Source organism: Silene latifolia, chromosome X, assembly GCF_048544455.1.
Source record: "Silene latifolia isolate original U9 population chromosome X, ASM4854445v1, whole genome shotgun sequence".
Taxonomy (NCBI): domain Eukaryota; kingdom Viridiplantae; phylum Streptophyta; class Magnoliopsida; order Caryophyllales; family Caryophyllaceae; genus Silene; species Silene latifolia.
Window position 1 is genome coordinate 177,413,410 of NC_133537.1, and position 10,257 is coordinate 177,423,666.

The 10,257-nt window shown below is 36.5% G+C and overlaps 1 long non-coding RNA gene across 4 annotated transcripts; it reads right to left on the reverse strand.

Annotated features, from left to right (window-relative positions):
* Window positions 1–946: 946 nt before the first annotated feature.
* Window positions 947–9,757, reverse strand: LOC141621653 (uncharacterized). 4 transcript variants are annotated; one of them, XR_012532543.1, is made up of 9 exons: window positions 9,374–9,757; window positions 9,087–9,199; window positions 8,802–8,898; window positions 7,461–7,577; window positions 7,118–7,292; window positions 6,932–7,007; window positions 5,934–6,023; window positions 1,865–1,916; window positions 947–1,534 (listed from the first exon to the last, which is right to left on the reverse strand). It is a non-coding gene; the product is annotated as an uncharacterized LOC141621653 (long non-coding RNA). The 4 variants fall into 4 exon arrangements; XR_012532542.1 differs by lacking the exons at window positions 947–1,534; window positions 1,865–1,916 and adding an exon at window positions 5,390–5,455 and having other exon boundaries at window positions 7,206–7,289; XR_012532539.1 differs by lacking the exons at window positions 947–1,534; window positions 1,865–1,916 and adding an exon at window positions 5,390–5,455 and having other exon boundaries at window positions 7,206–7,292.
* Window positions 9,758–10,257: the final 500 nt, after the last annotated feature.

Below are 10,257 nucleotides of genomic sequence, written 5' to 3' on the forward strand. Positions count from 1 at the left end.
AATAAAATCTTTTTCTAGAAAGACAACATCTCAAGACACAAACACTTCACCCTCTTGACGGTGCTAGAAATAATAACCACAAGTTTCCTTTAGACAACCCACAAAGAAACAGTTGTCGGATCGGGGAGTTAATTTATCGTCAGACTTTCTTTTGACATAAGCTTCGCAACCCCATACACAAAGAAATGACAAGTTAGGGACCTTCCCATTCCATATCTCATATGGAGTTTTCTCGGCTGCTTTAGTCGGACTTCGAGTTAGTGAGAATATAGCAGATGAAAGCGTGAAACCCGAAAATGAGTCAGGTAATTCAGTTTGACTCATCATGGATGGAACCATATCTAATAAAGTTCGATTCCTCCTTTCAGCCACACCATTCAACTGTGGATTGCCTGGAGGAGTTAACTGTGAAACTATTCCACAACTTTTCAGGTGATTATCAAAGTCATTACTTAGATATTCCCCTCCACAATCTGATCTTAAGGTTTTGATCTTTCTTTGAAGTTGGTTCTCTACTTCACTTTGAAACTGCTTGAATTTATCAAAAGCTCCACTTTTATGTCTAACTAGTTGTCTCTCCGCGCGCGTTGCGCGCGGAGATCCAAGACACGTTTCTATTTGTTATTGCAGCGAATCTGTTTATGTCTCAGTTTTGGCGAGAATTACCGAATGTATGTAGTTGTAGTTGCGTTTTGTTCTAGTGTAGAAACCTTTATTTTTTTTACGTGTAATGTTCAACGTAGTTGCCTTAATTTGACGTTTTAGTTTCTTAATCTAATGCACTGTCTTCAAATATTTAATGATAGAATTGTCATTTGTGCTCTCTATCAAATTATTCGGTGCACCAAGAAACAATTGATGATAATCGCTACATCTTTCTTTAGTAAAAACATTACTTCGGATTAGATAATGACTATAGTCGGTCATATTCTCTTAAATAGTAGTACACATTCAACCTTGCCCAGAGTTGTGGTAGTTCCATTGCTGAATAATACAAAATATGAACATGCATCAATTTCACGAATGGTGAACATCCAACTCTTTTGATGTCCAGACAATCCAAACCTGGGAACACTCTTAAAAAAAATTATTAATAACCACTTTGACTCAGCCGCCTCCTACCTCAGAAAGCTACTTCTAAGGGGGCTTGCTGAGTGCAAAATATAATAACTCGCATATTCAACCTAAATTGAACTTGTTTTTCACAAGAAGTCAAAACTATGACTAATGCAATGTCTAGCAGACACTCCAAAACAAACACATAAGTCAACCCGAAAAGTTGTAGCATTTGATGATACGTAAAAATATGAATATCTTATAGTATAATCGAAGAACTTCCGAATGTGGGATTCCAGGCTTCCAGCAAGGTCATCAAAATCTGAATGCCTTATATTAATAGCTTGTTAGTTTTACAATATCAAAGTAGATTAACTAATATACAGAACACATACTTTGAAATGCTCTGATGCTGAATGCACTCCCTCATAAAATTGCCGTAATGTAAGGCCAATCTATGAGTATCATACTACGAAATCTGGAATGGATTCAACAGGCTTCAGATATTTTAATTACACGAAAATTATTGAAAACGTCACGCCAACACACATAACAACATTAGATGAGAATGAAGATAGTTGTACACTTTGTATGCCAAGGAGCTACTCTTCAAATTAGTTGTCATCTTGAATGACGGGTATATCACACATGTGAGCGAAACTAATCTGGAACGAAACAAATGCTCTCGATACCTTCCTCACATCTCCCACCCCCTCCCTTTCCCTGATATGGGCTCATCACTAAACCTAATGCAAACCACACTTGACAAAATCAACGAAGATTAGCATTATCTTTAAAGTTGATGCACCTTGATAAATAATCGAGAGAGGTGTCGAATATCAAGCAAACACGGCTTTATCCTCGCATTGAAAAGTATGAATGAATTTTAGAAATAAGAGATAATTAAAGGGAACAAATATATCAATTTTAACAAAATGGAAGGAATGTACCCAAACAAACAGTTTATTACTTGTATGATATGATTTAAGAAAGACACAGATTCCAATATTGTCCAACGGGATGAAATATATACACAAACAGCTAATTACTTGAATGAATACGATCTTTCAGTTAGGGTCACTGTTTTCTCTAACATAGTTCTTTAGAAAAAAAACATCTCATTCTACTACTAATTTTGCCTTAACCCATAAACCGTCAGTCCGACTGTCACTCCCCTACTCTAACAACCTTTCAAATACGGATTACAAAAATGTCATTTTATCGTTCTGAATTTTTTTTCCAAACAGAATATAGCGCTCGTTATGGTAGGTGTTAGGTCTTTATTTCACCTATCAAGATCATTTAAACTCAGTTATCCTACCCATCACTCAACTTTACAACATTGTTAAACCAAAAACATTACTCCTAATCTATCCCTCAATTACCCATATATATTGAGCATATTAGAGTTGCTCTTAAGTCTTAATTACCAATTAGCAATCAATTCACACAAACTCAAGAACAAGACCGTCTTAACTCTGAACAACCAATAAAAATGTACGAATGCTATGCCCAAAATTGTTTGATTCTTGAATCCTAAAGACTTATCCAGCATATAAAAAGAGAATTTCAGGTTAGATAAACTATGTTGTACTTTCTTTTATGACAAAAACAAGATTACATGACATATGTAGAAAAAAAAGGGAATTACCAACTCTTTTTTACATTTACTTCTATCAATATTTTTTATTTTGGATTTCATGATCAGTCACCTCTCTACTATTCAGTCTGCTTCCTATTACCTCTCCCTTCTTGTCTTCCCTCCCTCAATCCCTTTGTGTCTCCCCCGCCCCCGCCCCCGCTCCTGACCATCTATCCCTCCTTCCTCTCAATACGGGGAAAAAAAAGCATAAACGCCCTCCCTCCGTTCTTGTCACCCTCCGCCCCTCTGCCTCCACACCAAAGTTATTGACTATTAATACGCTGTCTTCATTAAGATAATTAATGCCTTTTAATTACTCTATACCCTCCCTCCCCCTCCCCCGGGTGCAATTTTCCACGACATGCCTTCTATTCTACATTGAAATTTAATGTTTATCAGTTAGTTCGCTTCTTCATTGTTTTATTTCATTTTCAAGAACGAATACTAAGAAAAGTACAAAATATAATATCAAATTGATGTTATTTCTCCTAAAGACAGTAAACTATTGATAATACGCCCCTCCTGCCTTTCCTTCTAATTACACCTCAACACTAAAAAACAACCTCCTCTTCTACCTTCCAATCCCTCCTCCGGCCATCTCTCACAGCCTGAATAATAATAAATCTGGACAACCCATTCCTCCCTCCGTCTATCCCCCTTCCCCTGTCTGCTCTAAATCTGAACAAAACCAAACTAACATTGCCGCTCCCTACCTTCCTATCCCTCAATCTCAACAAAACAGAATATAGACCATCTCTCCGTCACTGCATTCCTTATCCCTTCCTCTTTCCGCCAACCTCCCTCCTACTTTCTCTCTCCTCTAACTCCACCCAATTATCCATCACTTTCCTTTCTCTCACTCTTAACAAAACCAAGCACATACGCTCACACTCTCACTGTTTGCCCATCTCCTTCTCTCGCCACCCCTCCCTAAATCTGAACATAATCAAGCAAAGACATCCTCTCCCTCCCTCCAATTCCTTTTTTCATCCCTTCATCCCTCTAAATCTGAACAAAACCAACTAGGGAGACACGATCTTTCCCTTTCTCTATCCCTCTTCTTCCCTCGCCCATCAATCGAACAAAGCTAAGCATACCCTACTCTGCTTCCGTCCCTCCCTCTCTAACTCAGCAAAATAAAAATAAAGTAGAGACTATGTATCTGTAACACAATACTCTCTTTCCCACCCTTCATCTCCCCAACCCCTCTCATCTATCCACTCCCCCTCTCAATCGTAACTAACCAAGCACGTACATACGCTCCCCCTTTCTTCCTCACATGGACTCGTAATTAATTAAGGGCACTCATTCTAGGGCCGTAGTATTGAGAGGATCCCAGAGTTAACCACAAGTTCTGCAATTTTCAGACCCACAGATTCTTAGCCAAAACGAACACAATGGCCAAAACATCAGCTAAATCCCACATATAAACGCTTATCATTTTAGCTACTTGAGGTTACCAAGGGACGAACCAAGACATCAGCTAAATCCCACATATAAACCAACCAAATGAATGCAATGGCCAAAACCTATAATCGAAACTAATTAAGCTCACCTAGCTTAGGGTTGTACAAATAGAGGTCAGCCTAGGGTTTGACTCAAATATTTCTGCCATTTTCAGACCTTCAAATACACAGATTAATTAAATGACATCCTTCTTTATATATTGAATACAATCGATAAAACGTATAATTTTAATTAGTAAAATTGACCTAGTTAAGGGTTGCACTAACCGCGTTCAGCCTAGGGTTTGGCACAAATCCCGCCATTTACCTAGCCTATATAAAATCCCAGTAGAAGCATGCTCGTCCCCATTCACGTGCCATTCGTATATAATTTAACAGGTTGTATATGTTCATGCTCTTTTTTACATCCATAAGCTTATGGTAATTGTTGCAACACTTCACCAACATCCGAACATTTTTGAAAACCTTTAAACTGTTCTTAAATGTTTGCTAGTGAGTTCAAAGTAAAGCAAGAAAAAAGTAGACTGGAAAAACCATTTTTAGTAGGATGATCTTATTATAAACACAAAATCTCATTGAAGACGGTACGTATCCGTCACTTTGGAGTGACGGATACCATTTCCTCTCACAAATGATCCAAATAGAGAAGAGAGGAAAGCACATGGGGGTGCCCCCACCTTGTCCTCCCTATCCGTTTTGTGAGTGGCATTACCCGTCACTTGCTCCGACCCGTCTCCAGCAAGACTAACTGTATTATAAAAGATAATGGTGGGTACCCAATTGACTTAAGTTATCATATCTAAAGTAAGTAGAAAAGACTAAGAGGACATTGAAGCTTTCTAAATTTCTTCTTCCCTCTTTTCATGGGAATCTCTATAATCATGTTGATGAATTATTTAAACATGGGAAGAGTTGATAGGGAAGTATTCCACTTGGTTTTCCTGTTGTAGTGTTTGAGCCTTGAGGTTGTCCTAATACTAAGGTTGGCTTAAAAAAATTCCCAAGTTTTTCAAGATACCCCTTGATTAATACTCCCTATGTCCTTATCGAATAGAGTAGTTTATGCTTTAGGATCATTCTTTTATATGAGTTTATGCAGGTGAGATTGAAATTCAACACGTATTTTTCACCATACAAAACATCCCTAAAAAGTAAATATAAACTATTATATTAATCATGACAAAATGAAATAACACAAACTAACTGATGAGATAGGGGAAGTACTATTTTTCTCCCCTGTGCCTACAAGTATCCTGTTTGATTAGCTAGATGACTAAAGTTGCCTTCAGCCCTGCACGAAGAGGAAAGCCCTGGTTATGATCACATGATTCACATCTAGGTTCTGCTCAATAGTAGTATAGCTTATTCTGCTCAATAGTGTACGAATCGTACATTAGGAAATATCGTGTCAGTTCAAAAAAATTGGCAGTCGATAGAAACATGCCCGTACCAAAATGAGATGACACCACCATGTAGTTCCTACTCGATAGGCGCTTCTTATGAGGGAAACAAGCTTTGGAGTCCAGATGTACGATAGAGTAGTCTCGTTATTCACTTGAGAGGATATATAATCCGTAAGTCTTCTGTAATACTGTAAACGATCTTATTATGAGACCTAACCAAATTACTGTAACTGACTGATTGCTCAACTACTATATGCTACATTGCTACCTACTTCATCATCTTCTCAAATCAATGACCACAAATTTGTGAAGTGCTTGTTCATACAATCAGATTTATAAAAATAGTACTTGTTCATACAATCATACCTATATTGTTCTTGATAAAAGGCCTACAGTGAGATTCAAAAGTCCATTCCGTGATCACCTTTGGCCTGAGTTGAGTGGAGTTATAATCTTCTGTGGAACATGAACACAACCAACAGGAACTAATCAGTATCCCGGAAATAAAGGAATAGTACTTATAAAAGTCGCAACAATATAACATAGGGAGTATAGAGAATATTCCAGTCTTCTTAATTAAGTTCACATATCTTTGTAAAATATGTCGTAGATATTGTTTTCCTTCCTTGTATTATTTCCGCATCGTAGCATATTCTCTGTATATAGTAGTCTTGGTAAATAAGTCATTAGCTAAATAAAATCCTTCATGAATTAATTATGCAATTCTTAACTTAATAAAACGTCTTTCGTAATTTTCTAAACCTTATCAGGGAGTACATAAGAGCGTATTGCAATTGCACAATTTAGGAGTATCTGATGAGGATTTCATCCTAAGACAACAAGCACATACCTCATCCTAAGACAACAAGCACATAACAGTTATCATTAGACATTAATGCTCGAAACATGTAACAATCATGTTTTAACAACAATGTTCAATTCTCACCCCCTGTATTATGAAATGCTTTGTCCCGAGTCACAGAAACATGACGACAGGAGCTTATATTATTCTTGATGAAGAACATTAGAAGAGTTGAGGCCTGAGGGGGAGTATTCTTTTCTTCTTGATTTTTCTGCCGTAGTGTTTGAAGTTATTCTAATAGTATTGTTGGCTTAAAATAAAAGATTCCTAACTTTGTCAAGATTGCCGTTGATTAAACTATACTCTCTCTGTCTAACTGAATAGTTTGTGTTTGCCTTCTACTCTTATTTATTAGAGCTTATGCAAGTAAGAGTAGAGTTCAGCAAGCATTCTCGACCGTACAAGACCTGCCTATAAAGTAAACGTAAACGTAAACGTAAACTATTGGATGAATCATTAGAAAACGAAATACACAAATTAACTGATGCAATAGAGGAAGTACCATTTTTCTCCTCAGTGTGGGCTGTGCCTACAAGTATCCTGTTTAGTTGGCTAGATGACTAAAGTTGCCTTAAGACCTGCACGAAGAGGGAAGCGCACGTTATGATCACATATTCACAAATCACATCTAGTTCTTCCCTTTCCTTGTAGCAGTACTAAGGTTTATTCAATGGAGTAAAAATCTTACCATAGGAAAAATCGGGTTCAAAAAATTGGCAGTCAATAAAAAGCATGCCTGTAACAAAATGAGATTACACCAGCTAGTAGTTCCATACCTGTATTGTCCTCACTCCTCAGCACACAGGCCTGCACGGGATTCAATTGCTCATTCCGTGATTGCCTCTAGTCAATTGCAGTTACTACTGTGGAGCACAAACACAACCAGCAAAAACTAATTAGCATCCCAGAACCAGAGAAATAGCATTCGTAACAATATTAAATACTCCGTACATAACTAAAAGAGCCTATTACATTTAGTAATATAGACTGGTGAATCAGTGCAAATTCGTGGATTACCACAATTAACTTACCCGGCCTACAAATGATCCATTTAGAAGCCTCGTCCGACGCCATAATTAATTCCATAATTAACTGAGTTCACGTATAAACAATTTCAAGAAGCGTCTCTCATCACGCCATCTGTGTACCTACAAATTAAACCAACAAACTTAATCATATTGTAAACGAACTTGTCCAAACTAAAAAATAATCAAAAATATCGTACTCGTCGCAAGTTGTCAAGACTCAGTAGGTAACCAACATCTTACCTCAACTACTCAACATATTTCCAGCTCATAAATTGAGACTCACCGAGTACTCAGTTGGCATAACTCAAGACTACAGAACATAAACTAAGAAAGGAAAATACATGTTTGTGAAGTTTAATCGAGTACTCAAAACCAATATTTTGTGCCAGATGATATCAATGTTCATATCTTCATAGTCAATCCTAGCCGAGACAGAAAGATTGATCAAAACACCATAATTACAAGCTTCTATTGCCGAGTACTCAGTTGGCATAACTCAGGTTATAGTCTCACGAGGTTGTTCTACTTCTAAGTGAACACAAAGAGAAGCAATACCAAAATCTTCATAGCAATAAGGTGGATGGGATATCTAACCTAACTTCAACTTCCACTTCAAAAACCATCCATATTCAACTGATCTAAAACATACCTAATTACAAGCTTCTATTGTCGAGTACTCAGTTACTCCAGCAAATAATCAATTACTCCAAACACAGGTACCGTTTTCAAAAAAAAACAGAGACATTTTTTATCAACAAAATTCATTTGCGTTACAGAAATAACAAAATACCCAATGACAATGAATATAAAAATATAAAATGAGAGAGAGGAACCAGATTATAAGAGTCATGGAGACATTGTGATGCTGCAAATGAAGACGCCGTATGAATTGAGAGCGGTTTGGCTGTGAGGAAGGTATTAGGAAATGAAAATGGAGAGGATGAGGATGAAAGAATAATCATGTTAACTATTAATATTCTCAGCCAGATGATATCAATGTTCATATCTTCATTACTCAACCCTAGTAAAACAAAGACTGTTCAAAACACCATAATTACAGCCTTCAATTGCCTAAAAGTCCTCCAACTAATCGTCACATAGAATCATTCCCCCCATAAATTATAAACAAAGTAAATGACCAACGATAAAATGACGCCAACTCAAAAAAAGGTGAGTAAACTAAGTAAATCGATCATGAGAGCCATTGCGGATATTGATAGGCGGTAGTGAAAACTTTTTAATTAACTTTTTAGAAAGTGTGTATGAATTCAAGATGGGTAAAGATTGAGGTCATTCTACCCACCTCACTACGACAAAACTGGCTAGAAATTAGCAGATTCATACCTCCTTCATGTACAGTGGTCCACAAAACGTTTGAAATTTAGCGTCCATAGTCGCTTGCTCCTTCGAAAATTGGGACTTAGAGCTCACCATCTTCTCCCTAAATGAGAGTGAACAAAAAGCAAACAAATGAGAAGCAATAAAACAAGGGCAGTCATAAATCCACTGGGCATATGAACTATTTCACAGAAATCAGCTATGGCTTAAAACTGTCCATACTGTGAATGTTACAATTATAAGCGACATAAAAAAAAGCAAGTTCTTTAAAGTAGAAGAAACAATACTAACCTTATAAATAGCACCCAGGAGGAGGATCGATAGGCCTTAAAATGCAGTTGTACCCACGTGGGTATGACATGTGCTCTACCCATGTTCTCTATTCAACTTTTCTTTTTGTCTAACTGCGTGAAATGAAGTAAATACCCATCACATGTAGTTAAAATCCCAGCACATCTAATCAAATATCAGTGAAATTGTACACTTAAAACTCCAGTTCAAATATGAGAGTTTTAGTTAATTATGTATGGAACAAATGAAAGAGCCAATATTTAGGAATCAAATGAAACAAATCTTACATTAATAAACTAATTAAGATCCAGCAACTAATGAGAATATGAAGTCGGCATGTTGCTCTATAAAATCTTTCAAGTAGTTCCTCAAAAATGCATAACAAGGTAAGTATATTCTCACCTGCATCACAGGCCACAATGTGAGAAATTTTCTTAACTGATAAACCTTAAGAGCTTTGCTGACAAAAGACACTCCACAACTCATGTATAGCATGATATTATTTAAAAGATTCAAAGGAGAAAGCTAACTTTTAATTAGTATAAAAAGACCTGTCAATTGAGAATTTGTGGGGAAGGAAATTCTTGCTACGACATGAGCAGTATCAATGTTCAATTTCGCTCGTAACATGGAACATAATTGAAAGTACAAAAATAAAGCACAACCTACAATCATAAATAATTTGAGCAAAGTCGAAACATATTCATTGCCCTGATCATTGCAGCCGATCTGCTCAATACTCTTCGGACAATCAAGGGATCATCCCAGGGCAGCTAGTTGAACCCCGCTCCCCTACCAGACATACAGCAAACAAACGGTAAGAATGAATCAAAATTTAATATTCTTGAAACTAAAACTAAAACTGCGTCATACATAGATAAAATTTCGTTCCAAAGCTGCATAAAAGTAAAAAAAAAAAAAAAAAAAAAAAAATAAATAAATAAATAAATAAACCCCTGTCTTTGGACAATCTAATGTCTTGCTATTAACCTAAAATATGATTTTGATAGGTACACAAGTTGAACTACCCAAATGATTTTTTAAATAGGTTTGAGGAGGTTAACAGTGTTTCTAAGTTAATATGAACTTATAATATAAATTGAGCTATAAACTGCGTACTCTCTGAAACTTATGAACTACTTAATACTGAATTAAAGTACCCTATCTCGAA